This window comes from Argiope bruennichi, chromosome 8 (genome assembly GCF_947563725.1).
Source record: "Argiope bruennichi chromosome 8, qqArgBrue1.1, whole genome shotgun sequence".
Taxonomy (NCBI): Eukaryota; Metazoa; Arthropoda; class Arachnida; order Araneae; family Araneidae; genus Argiope; species Argiope bruennichi.
Window position 1 is genome coordinate 68,945,033 of NC_079158.1, and position 12,376 is coordinate 68,957,408.

A 12,376-nucleotide genomic window follows, 5' to 3' on the forward strand; every position below is an offset into this window, starting at 1 on the left:
TGTAAATATTTGTAAATAGTTTAACTGTATAAAAATTATTTGTAATGGAATCGCGCATCAGCGAGAAAAGATTGTTCTAAGGGGATTTCCAACAGAAAATCGCCATATTTGACCAACTTTGAGATGTAGGTGTTGGTGGCATAATGAGGTCGCTAACGGTTTTTACTGCGTTTTAAAATGCACAGTGGAAACTGAGAAATAAAGATTTGTTCCTAGGGAACGTTGGAGAAATTTCCACATTTTCCTGGAACGTCCGCGCACTTTACAGGGACACTATATAAGGGCGGCGTGGGAGGAGAGAAAGCTGGGATAATTAAATTGGCTTGCGAGAACGTCTTTTCTTTTTGAAGTGCGTTCTAACAAGAGTTTTGCTGTTACCAGTAATTAGCGGATTGAATAGTGTTAATTAGCAGTGTATTTGTAGTTAGAGTTGTGTGTATTTAATACACGTTTCGTAGACAGTAAAGTCTGCATTTTATCTGCATCCTAGCATCGTTCTTGAGAAAATTTTCGTAACAATATATTACGTGTTTCATAATGTTTGTATTCTGTATTTCTTTTCGTTACAAGCGACGCATTTAAAATTCATTTATAAGTCGAATGAAATATATTTGTCATATTTAAATCATTATATTTTTGGTTTAGTTTTATATATTAATAAAATGCCGTACATAACATATAACTTTGTGGTTATAGTAATGATTTGTTACTTACTCAGTCTTTTGGTTTATTTATTGAAATTGGTTTTATTCTTCATTTTATTACTATGCCCTTTTTCTAAAATATTAAATATTTTCAAAGCGAAGCATAATTTGAATATAATTATATTGTTATATAATTTTTTGCATATATATATATATATATATATATATATATATATATATATATATATATATATATATATATATATATATATATATATATATATATATATATATATATATATATATATATATATATATATATATATATATATATATATATATATATATATATAACTTATATGGCCAAAAATTTCAAATAAATTGGCAGTTAATGTGTTATACTGTCCAGTATATTTATATTTTTAATGGCTGTTTATTGAATACGTTTTCAATGAAAATTTGAATTTTGTCAATAAAGTTATTAGCAAGTTTCATTTCACAAATTATTCATTTATTTGCTGCAAAGAGTTATTTGAATTCCTGAATGATGTATTTGAGAACTTATATCTATTAAGTTAATCATAAAAATTTGATTTTTAATGGAAGCATGCCAAGAAACGCACTTTCAGGTCCGAACGCTTTTATTCTTTTCATATTGATTTTTATAAAAGTAAAGTTTATTTTGCTTCATTTAAATTTTTACCCAAAATATCATTACGTATTTATTATATTAAATTTCATTATTTTAAAATGTTAAAATTCTAAATTCAGAAAGAAAACTTCAATGAATCGAGTCAATCAATTTAAAAAGTTGAATAAATAGTCGCTAGATGGCAGCAGCACCTTTTGGTTCATTTCCCATTTCTTCAATCTCTCCGAGTCTGCAATAAAAGCCTTTTCGAATCAATTCTCCGCTGCGCTTTCTCCAATTGCTTTAAGAAATCTGGAATAAATAAATTGGAATTCAATAAAATAAAACATAAATACAAATTTCTGCTTATGATTAAATGTAGAAAAATTTGTGTTGTATATTATTAAATGTCAAAATTAGTGCTTTTATTTAAAAGCTATTTAAAAACTATTTAGTTTTCATAATTTTCAATCTTTTAATTTTTCTTTATTTATTAAATAAAGCATCAGATAAATATAAACTATATATTTCATTTAACATTCTAAAAGAAATGTTCATTGATCTTATTTACTGATTCATACCCCATACAAAAATATTTACAAATTAAGAAACATTGTGATCAAAAATATTTACAATTTATTACATATAAAATTTTATTTAAGTAAAATTATCAAAGTTTTGGATTAACCAGCCACCTCTTTTTTGCTCCGGGTTGAAAAGATGCAACAGAAGTTTCTTTAAATTATGAAAAAGAATTATTGTTCCATTTATTAATTACAATTAATACTCGCATTAAAATTTGTTTTAAGAACTGAAGTTTAAAAAAAATAGCATATATGAATTTAAGTTCTCAATTTTTACTATGTATAGAATATTCTAAGCATGTTTATCCAAATAATTCTAGCTTTAATCATAATTTCACTAAATGTTTTAAAATTCTATGCATGCATTCTTGCTGTTACTAATGTTGACATGAATGTCTCAAGTCTCTCCATATTAGCTGGGACAATTTCAAATTCAATTTACAATCCTAAATTGACACCCAATTTGACACCTATTTATTAAATCACATCGATGTTTGTTCTGAAACTCTGGCACTTTTAATTTATGTTCTTAATTTTTTGAAGCAAAATAATATTTTGAATTTTCACAATCTCTTTTTAATTAATTGTTTTCAAATATTCTGGTTCAGAGAGGTGGAAAAAACTTCCCCACCTTTCTCCTGAAATCCAGATAATCTCCTCCTTCCCTGATCTATTAAACATTCCTTAAAATATTCTTAACATACCAAAGCCAATATTTTAATTCAATTTTTTTTTTTTTTTTTTTTTTTTTTACAAATAAAACTTATCAACTTTATGCATTACTATTTGAAGGCAATTTTAGACTCTTTCAGTTGCCACCATGAGAATGATATATGAATCAACCCTCAGGATTTCTTGGAGGTTGCCTGAAAGTTTCATAATTCTGCCAATTGTTATCTTAGAAGATAGGAGTTTTCTGTATTTAATATGTTAAAGCATGAAGAATAATTCATTAAATATTACTAATTTGGCATTAAAAGTAAAAAATTAAATATCAATAATTTATATATTTTTCAACAGCACGCTCATTGATTTAAACAACAAAAAAATTATAATTCTTTGTATCATTTATAATAATTTACTGATTGGAAATATATGAATTTATAATGATTAAGAAATTAACTGTTGGATCACAGTTCTTAATAGTTAATTTATTTAATTTTCAAATGATATTTTGCTGATCAAAAACTTCCTTATAATGCTAATAAATTGTTATCAAATGGAAAATAACACTGTACACTTTATTTGAAATATCGATACAAAAATTGCTGCAAAACATACTAATAAATGTTGAATCAAGATTTCATCAAATAGTTTATGTGAAAAGTGTTATAAAAAATAAAAAAAGTATTTGAATGTCACCAGAGAAATATTAAAGCAGATATATTTTATGGATGAGCCTTTAAATTGAAAGTAATGCATTTGTAATACAGAGGGCTTCTGCAATATCGAAAGCAGATGAATAAATTAAAATATTATTAATTATTTTCAATATAATCTATTAGCGATTAAACTTGTATTTCTGTACCCTAATTTATTCTGGATAATCATAATACTGTTTAACTTTTAAAGTGTTTGTAATGTTAAATTAAGATAATAAATTTTTCGCGTAAACTGCGCAGATAATAAATATAGTATGTTTTTCTTCAGTTTTTAACAATTGGAGAAAATCATGTATTTTAAATTTGATGAAACAATGAAAACGTTCTAAATTTAACTGCGAAAAGAAAATTTATTGTTGAAAATCACCCAAAGATACTTTTTTAAATATAACCAAAATTCAGGAAAAATTTAAACATCAAATAAAGTGGTGTGATAAAAAAAAAATCATTTTTTTAAATTTTAAAATAATAAAAAAATGTGTGGGATTATCACTGGAAAATGCCGAATTTTTAATTAATAAAAATTCTAATAAACATTTAATAAAAAATGCTCTAGTATGCACATACTTACCAAGGTATAATAATTGTATGAATTTTAATTAAATTAAAACCCTAATAAATATTTCATGAAAAAAAGTCGCTTTGAGATGTACATACCCTTAGTATTATTATTATATTACTCCATACCCCCTCTCCAAAGTATTATAATAGTACCAAATTTGGAAACACTAAATAAAAAGATATGTCCTGCAGAGAGCCAATACATTCTCTACATATTTAAGTTTGTATACCAAATTTCACCCGTCTAGCGCAAAGAGTTTTCGAGTTATGTTGTCACATACAGACCGGCGGACATTTAACAAAAGTGGTTTCCCCCCCCCCGATCTCTGGGTGGTCTGAAACGTAAAGATTCGTCAAAATCTTGAATTCAAATTTTTTGAAAATTTCTATGCTTTTTCTGTACTACGTATACGAGAAAGTAAAAAGTAAGAGATTAGAAATATTAGTATTGATTCACTTGATATTTCATTAAATCTACACAAAATTTCAATTCATGCATTTCATTTTAAAATCTAGATAGCTAAATCACAATTTTGGCTGTTCAAATCAGTATGTGATTAGCAATATAACCATTTATTCACTTAACATTACATTAACTTGAGACAAAATTTCAGTTCACATATTACATTTGAAAATCCTGATAACTTAATCACAATTTTACTATTCAAAAGTGTATGTGATTAGCAATATAAGCATTAATTCACTTAACATATCATTAACTTGAAACAGAATATCAGTTCATATATTCCATTTTAAATTCTTGATAACTAAATCGCGATTTTACTGTTCAAAATAGTATGTGATCAGCAATATAATAATATGCTTGACCTTAAGATTTTGCTGATTCGAGTGAAAATTCCTTTTAACACATTACGACACGTACAATTACTACTTAACAATTTAGATAATTTGCTGCGCAATTCGTATTAATACGTTTTAGCCTTATTTTTTTTCTTTTAGTACTAGTTTAATGATAAAAGGAGCAAAATGTATGCATTCCAAGAGGTTTGCCCACCCGTGAAATAAGTATCAAACGTATCTTTTATTGGCTCGTAAAATGTTTGAAAGAGGAGTAAAATTGTAAAGAAATTGCCTTATTTCCTTCTATATCAGAATATTTAATTTTTTCACAAAATACATTTATCTTTTGGCATTTAACGTTAAAATAAAAAGTAGGAAGGGGAAGACAAAAAACAGCGATGAGTTACTCTATTGCACACTCTGCTTTTATCAGCACATTTCGAATTCACAACATGACTTTGCTGTAGAGCAGAGAAGTAAAAAAGCCTGATTTAATGTTTGGAGTAGCGTTTTGGCAGCAGAAGATAAGAAAGCAAATAAACATGGGTCGAAGACAGAGGGAAAAATTGCTTCTCGACTTTTATAGCTTTGGAGCATCGATAGATAACCAGAGCGAGGAAGTTGTCAGACAGATGCCTTCCTCCACCCCCCTTTTTCACTTCTTTTCGAGAAATTTGTCTTGGAAACAAAACTCGTCTCTCTGGCAATGGTGTAACCTTAAAGAATGCAATGCAGGCCTTTGAAATTTGCAGGACTACTAGTTTGAACTAAATTGAAAAACATCTGGTAAACTTTCTCCGAACCAGAACCGAATCAACTGATACTAAAACAATGGTGTTTTTAAACGTATAAACTAAAATTCTTAATTTAAGCTTACTAAATAGAAAAATTAAAGAGAGTCGAGTATATCTGAGCTTATTATTTTTATTTTTTAAAATATGTTTATATATATATATTTATTTTTATATTACGCTTTATATATTTATTTATTATAAGTATTTTAATATTTATTTTTTATTTATTTTATTATTTTTAAAAATTTATGAAATATAATTAGATAAAATAAAATTTAGAAATTAAGTGATTCCTCAAATCCCCAGACCTCAGGTGTAGCGATTTCTTTCTCCGTGGAAGCTTAAAAAACGACTCGCACGTGTTCCTAATAGCAATACTGAATGAATTTCTGAAACTGTGATAGCATTTCTTATTTATAACTGTAATAACATTCACATAGAGTAAGATTAAGTCATACAGAGGTTTCAATACAATAAGGTTATCTTTCTACTTTCTTAACTATCAAATTCAGATATCTTTTACTTATTTTAATTTAATCTAAATTTAGAGACTTTATTTAAAAATATTATATAAAAATGATTTTTTAATTAAAAAAACATTTTATTCCACTTCACCTTCAAGGAACTTTGTTATCTCATCAAAAAAAATTCGATTAAAAAAAGAGTTTTTTACAGTTTCGCAAACAGTAAATTTAGAATTAGTTTTAAATGAAAATATTAAGAAAAAAATTATAGCTTTTCCAGCAAAATTGAACAACTTTAATGCCAAGCGCTTTCCAGAATTGTTGACTTGCAAGACAGTCAGACAACCGTAAAAAAAAAAGTTGAAGGCATAAAAAATCGTAATATTCTCAAACCAAAAAAAATAATTGGTTTCAATCTGAATAAATTCGTATATAGTATATTCGTATGGCTCTCATGTAATAAAATATAAACACAAAATTGAATAACATTCAAAATACTAATAAAGAATTCTCAAAACGTTTTGAATACTTTAAAACTCTAAAGAGTTATCTATTTTGTCTATAGATCCATTGTGCACTCAAGAACGCTAACAAGGTCAGGATACAGGAAATATTTTTGACATAATTCGTCTACCCTTATATTACTTTTAAAATTTTGTGTTTCGCTATAAAAGTTATAATACACTCACGGAAATGCATTTAATATCGTAACAACGTGCATATGTATCAAGATAATGAATAAAATAATGAAATGAAAAATATTACTGTAAAATATATCTAAAACATTTTTAAATTTATTAAAATTAAAGAAACAAAATATACGGAAATAAAGTTGACGTCATTGAGAAGCTAATTTTTTTGATGTTCTAAAATGGTATAGAAACGATGTTTTAGCGCTAATATATTCGAACGTTATTGAAGGAAAACTTGAACCTTTCTTTGAAGTTTTAATTAAAAATTTTAAAATAACTTTTTTTATTTAACATTTACTGACCAAGAAATAATTACGTGCCACATTTAATAGTACTAGGTTCAGCAGTCTGCTCTGTAGAGAGTTTCGAATGCGATTTGAAAATATTATCAAACCTATAAACATTATGAAGCAAAAATGCGTAATGGGCTGATTATTTAATAATGGGGGGGGGGGGATATATCGAAACTTTTTTGGTTTTAAAACATTTCTAGTAATCGTGTTCGAAACTGTGGGTTGTTTAGGAAATGTAGTGTCAGTGAAGAGAAGTTGAAGGCTTTTATGGATGTAGACAATTCTGACGAAGAAATTATCAAACTAGTTCAAATAAGGGAGAAAGAACATGAAGAAGAGACAGGAGAGATTAAAGAAAACACACGAATGAGGAAAGTAATATGATGAATAGAACAAATTATTAATAATTAACTGGCATTAATTAGAATTCATTATTAATTAGAGTTTCATGAGATTTATCCATTGAAATCCACAGTTGATTTACTGAAACTTCAGCATTGATTGTATTCAGTATTGAAACTGATTTACTGAATTCCCACGATATTTTTAAATTCTTGCCCCTGTCTTGTAAGCAGGCAAATATTCGATGTTGTATGTTCTCACAATAAGAAATTCCTATCTTTCATGAAATAATATCATCTATGCAAATTCAAATTACTAAATGATAAAAATTATGTTAACAGTTTCGCCACATAGTGAATTTCTGAAGAAATAGTGAATATAGTGACAATTTCTAGAATTTGAATACTCTCTATAAACTGAACAAATAGAAGTTTTAACTTACTCAAAGGCTATTACTTTTAAATTGGTGTTTGCTCTGTGGGTTGGTATTAAATAATCTTCAGGCATTCGATAGTTAGCATTTGTATCGATAATATATATGGAAAATTTTCTAAAATTCTATTTTTAAAAATTATGTATAGATGTTTAAATTCTAAATAATATATATGATCTTCTATACTTTTTTATTTATTTGTCTTCAACAGATAATAAAACAAATTCAATGATTGACACACTGTAATTTCGACAGATTGCGCCACAAAACATAAAACGATAAATTCTAGAAAATAATATTCAATTTTCCGGCATCGGCGAGGTTTCTTTGCAGCTATATAAGAGAAATTTTACTATAAGTGGAAACTTCTTCAAAAATTTTTCTTTTTACCTATTTTATTACGAACTAGCCGCCATTGTTGAACAGCTAATATGTAGGAAATATTGGTTGTGCTTTTTTTTCAATTAAATCTCTTGTGTAAAAGTTTCATTTATTTTTATTTATTTACTTTGCTCATGATTCCCTCAAAAAATATATTTAAGCAGCAACATACTTTTTGTTATTTTAATAACCTTACACTTGCTCTGTACTTGGGTAAATGTACCTTTAAATAATATAGTCCCATAGTAACATTAAGCTATCCAGCTAATCTATTTTATAATTTCATGTCGTCTTCTGTTTTAGTGCAACTTCACTTTTGTAAGTGAAAAGAATCTTTCATTATCTCTCTACATTATTATCATTTTTTCATTATATATAGAACAAATATAGAAGAAAATCACGCTATTAGATTTTGCGTTGAACAATGAAACCAGCTTGAATTTCAATTCAGCTGAAATGTATTATTGAAAATTATGTAAAAAATATAAAACTGCATGACTGCTAAACTGGTTTTTATAAAAAAAAGTTTTTTTTAAAATTTAAAATGGTGTAAAAAGCAATTATAGGAATTTTTAAGCAATGATATTTTCCGAAAATATCACAGAAAAATATCAAAAATTTCTTTTTAATGAACTCATATCTAAGTTAAAAAAATTTTCAAAAAACGTCTCAAGTTTTTCATTTTCATTTTCTAAAATATATTTGTTCCAAATTTGATAGCTTTGGATCAAGCAGTCTCGTCGGTCTGTTTTATTTAGAGTTATCAAATTTGGATCTAGAGTGGTACGTCATCCATAGTAGAATGTCATCCAGAATTTTTTTTTTTCAGGGTACATTGTCAGCATACGCATTCTCATTAATTACTAATAGAGATAGAAATTAAACATTTTCAGTGATTTCTAAAACGGAGTAATAATTCTTTAAATTCATTTTTGATCAAATAAAACGTAGCATATTGCACAAAGTAGTTAATATTATAACTGCCATTAATAACTTAATGTTAAAGTTATCCAACGAAATAATTTCAAATTATACAATGAACCATCATTTATGAATTTAGAAAAAAAAATTAATTACAAATTCATGCAAATGGCATTTATGAATTAAATTTAAAAAATGAAAAAAAGAAAGCAAATTGGAATTTTAAGTGATTTCAAACGCATTGAGACAGAACACCTCTCACTCCACCTCTCCTCTTCTAGCATAAATGAGAATTAAGATAACGAAAGAGGTAACAATCTATCTTATCTTAAACATTGCTAGAAGTTAACAGCATTTCGTGACCTTGTTATCAAGGGAATAGTTAATTTATTAACCCTCATAATCTATAATTAAGTGGCAATATTAATTAATTCAAAGGACGTTATCATTAGGCACGCTAATCACTAGTGTCCTTAACATTCTTATGTATTTGAAACAACAATAAATATTCCAAATCTATCTATCTATACCCAGATTTTCCGTTGAAAACGTGACTTTTATCTCGATTTAAAAAAAACATATCATGACTGAAATCTGCAATTAGAGCATTAATTAAAGTGGATACAAGTAACTTTCTTTTAATGTATATTTTTTCCGACAAATTTATAAGAAAGATTGTTATAAATTGTGGTTATGGGTTCTGTTTGTGGTGGAAGTTTCGAGGTAAATGAATGACAGTGCACATGAGAAGAAATTTTTAAATATGACAACTGCTTATTCCACGGTTTAGAAGCTAATTTATTTTATATTGCATTCGGGATTTCCTTGTGTTTAATATGTTCAACTTTTATTTGACGAATGACATCAAGCCTTTTTCACATGATAGCAGATCACTTTGTTTGAAAAAAAAAATTGAATTTGTTTGAAAACATTGCATTTAAATTATGACTTAATAGCTTCAGCGGACAGAATGTCAAGTAAAACTTGACCAAAGGACTTTCCAAACTTTGGACTGCCGCTACATAGCCAATAAAAGTAAATATAAGGATGATATAACATTTGTAGGGCTTTCTTTCAGATTTTTATAAACTACATGAGTTAAGTAAAGAGACATTTTAGTCGTAAATAAGAAAACAAGATAATTAAGTAAGATAGTAAAGTAAGAAAACATTTTCTTGTGGATTAATATGTTTAAATTTTGCAGAATAACAACTAAATTAACGAACTTTAGCAAAATAGAAATTTGTTAGTTCATTCGTTAGTTTTAAATTGACCGTTGGGGAAATTTTAGTGAATTGAAATGTGCTAGAAGTAACTCAACTTTTTATTTTATTTTATTATTTTTTTTATCAAAAACATATTTATATACTGAGTTTTTTTGCAATAAATATTAATAACGTCTATAGCAAGTTTTTTTTTTCTGCAGTTCATTGCTTATAAAGCTTTAATCAGTAATGTACCGAAATGGTTTTAAAATAAGCTAAAAATTAATTTGCAAACAACTAATTTATAATAAAAAGTCACTATCTTTACGGAATTTTGAAGAAGAAGTATCTATAAATTATAGTTCAGCTTAAATGGCGAAGAATAATTGAAAATAAAAAAGTAATGCATTCTTTATCCTTTTTTTTAGGTATTAAAAACACTGATAAATTTTCGGCATTTTTAGAATGAATACTGAGAATCATTCTCTTCAATTGGCCGAGAAATTCTATTTCTTGGATGGATAAAAAAAAGATTCTATTGAGAAAAATTATTTTTCTCAATAGAAAATTCTCGATGATTATAGCAGTTATTTTCATAATGACGTGTTCTATGGATCAAATAAAATCAATATAAAAACATTAAAAAAAAAGGCACAAAAATTTCAAAAACTAAATCATTTTAAACATAATCAAAAACGTATTATAAAAATAAAATTCGAAAAATAATGTATAGTTATATAAAATAAAATTACTTTTAAAACGCTATAAAGAAGTGAATTATATAAAATATAGCTAAACTTAAAAAGTGGAGAATAAATTAATATCCTGCTAATTTCTTTTAAATGTAACAGAATTAGTTAAATCTGATCGTAATGAATGTTGAAATCCTTTTTTTTCAATTATTTAGTATAATTTCTACAAGTATAAGATTCTCTTCTGGTTGCAGAAGTTATTTTTAACAATGATGTGTGTAATTTCTTGGATGGATAAAAAAAAAAAAGTATAAAAATATTTTTAAAAGAAAGCACACACAAAGTCCGTAAAGTATGAAAAATTTTATGTTCATGCGAGTATAAATTACAACCTATCATATCTATTTATATAAACCATTACATATAAGAACCACCCACCCACCCACCCTGCCTTAAATAAAAAGTTACAATATTCATTATTTACATATTGAAGGATCATTTAAAAGAGAGCCTGTTGAAAATGACATGGAAAGTGGTGCCAAAATGTTCAGTACCGCGGTCTTAAGAATATTTTAAAAGTCATTCTAGTTTATCCATATTCATTGTTTGCAGTGGTATTAAAACTCAAAGCAAAGTCGGAGAGCTCCAAACAACAAACGCTAGAGTTTTTTTTCTTCTGATGTCACATCCTTTCTTGCTCCACCTGTACTATCATTTACCCAGAATCCTTCTTTTTATTTCTTTCTCAACAGGCCACGTGACAACAGACAGAGTGAAGAATATATGGCCCTTCCACCGCAAATTTAATCCTCCGCTTTCTGTCAACATTTTGAGTGGTTCCACTTTGTACAGGTCTCATTTTCTCGCGTACATCCATTGTTTGAGCGTGGTATGGTTCCAACCTAATGTCAATAGTGTCGTCGGCAACGCTTTGATCTCTTCTGCCCTGTTATCATTCAAAAGTTTCCGAGGGGGAACACTTTGCAAAGCATTTTACCGTATTATCTTGCAAATGGTGGGGGTGAGTGAAAAAATTACAGGAATGACTTCGTAGACCCCCTTAATGCAATGAAAACTCTTTAGTCTGCTTTTGAAGAGACCGCTTGAAAACGATGCATCAATCAAAATGTCATATTTTGGTTCAAAATACTAGATAGCCCTAATTTAGACTTACAATATAAAGATATGGGCACGATTTTTATAAGATTTCATAACCACTTAATTAATCATTATATTGTAAAGCCAAATCTTATTTAAAAATGTAAAATTTGGAAAATTTTGGAAATTCAACATTGATGGCAGTAATTCGTTAATAACTGAAGGTTCTATCTACATAGACTTACCTTACCTGTAGAACAGTGACAGCTACAGTCATGAAGTTGGTGTCAAGATATAATAAAGTAGAAATTGTATTAGGTGCTTGCATGTATTTTAATGAGCGACACCTATTGGTAAACATTTCAAGTATCTATATAAACGACAATGGTTTTAGGTTTTACCAATTTACTATTATGCTATTGTTATCATTTTGAAAGTTTTCGATTTAATATTATTGA

The 12,376-nt window shown here is 27.1% G+C and overlaps 1 long non-coding RNA gene across 1 annotated transcript in view; it reads right to left on the reverse strand.

Annotated features, from left to right (window-relative positions):
* Nucleotides 1-1,281: 1,281 nt before the first annotated feature.
* LOC129981759 (uncharacterized) overlaps nucleotides 1,282-12,376 on the reverse strand; it is a 37,995-nt gene continuing 26,900 nt past the window's right edge. Inside the window, exon 3 of the long non-coding RNA XR_008785355.1 lies at nucleotides 1,282-1,587. This is a non-coding gene — a long non-coding RNA (uncharacterized LOC129981759). The remainder of the gene's footprint in view (nucleotides 1,588-12,376) is intronic.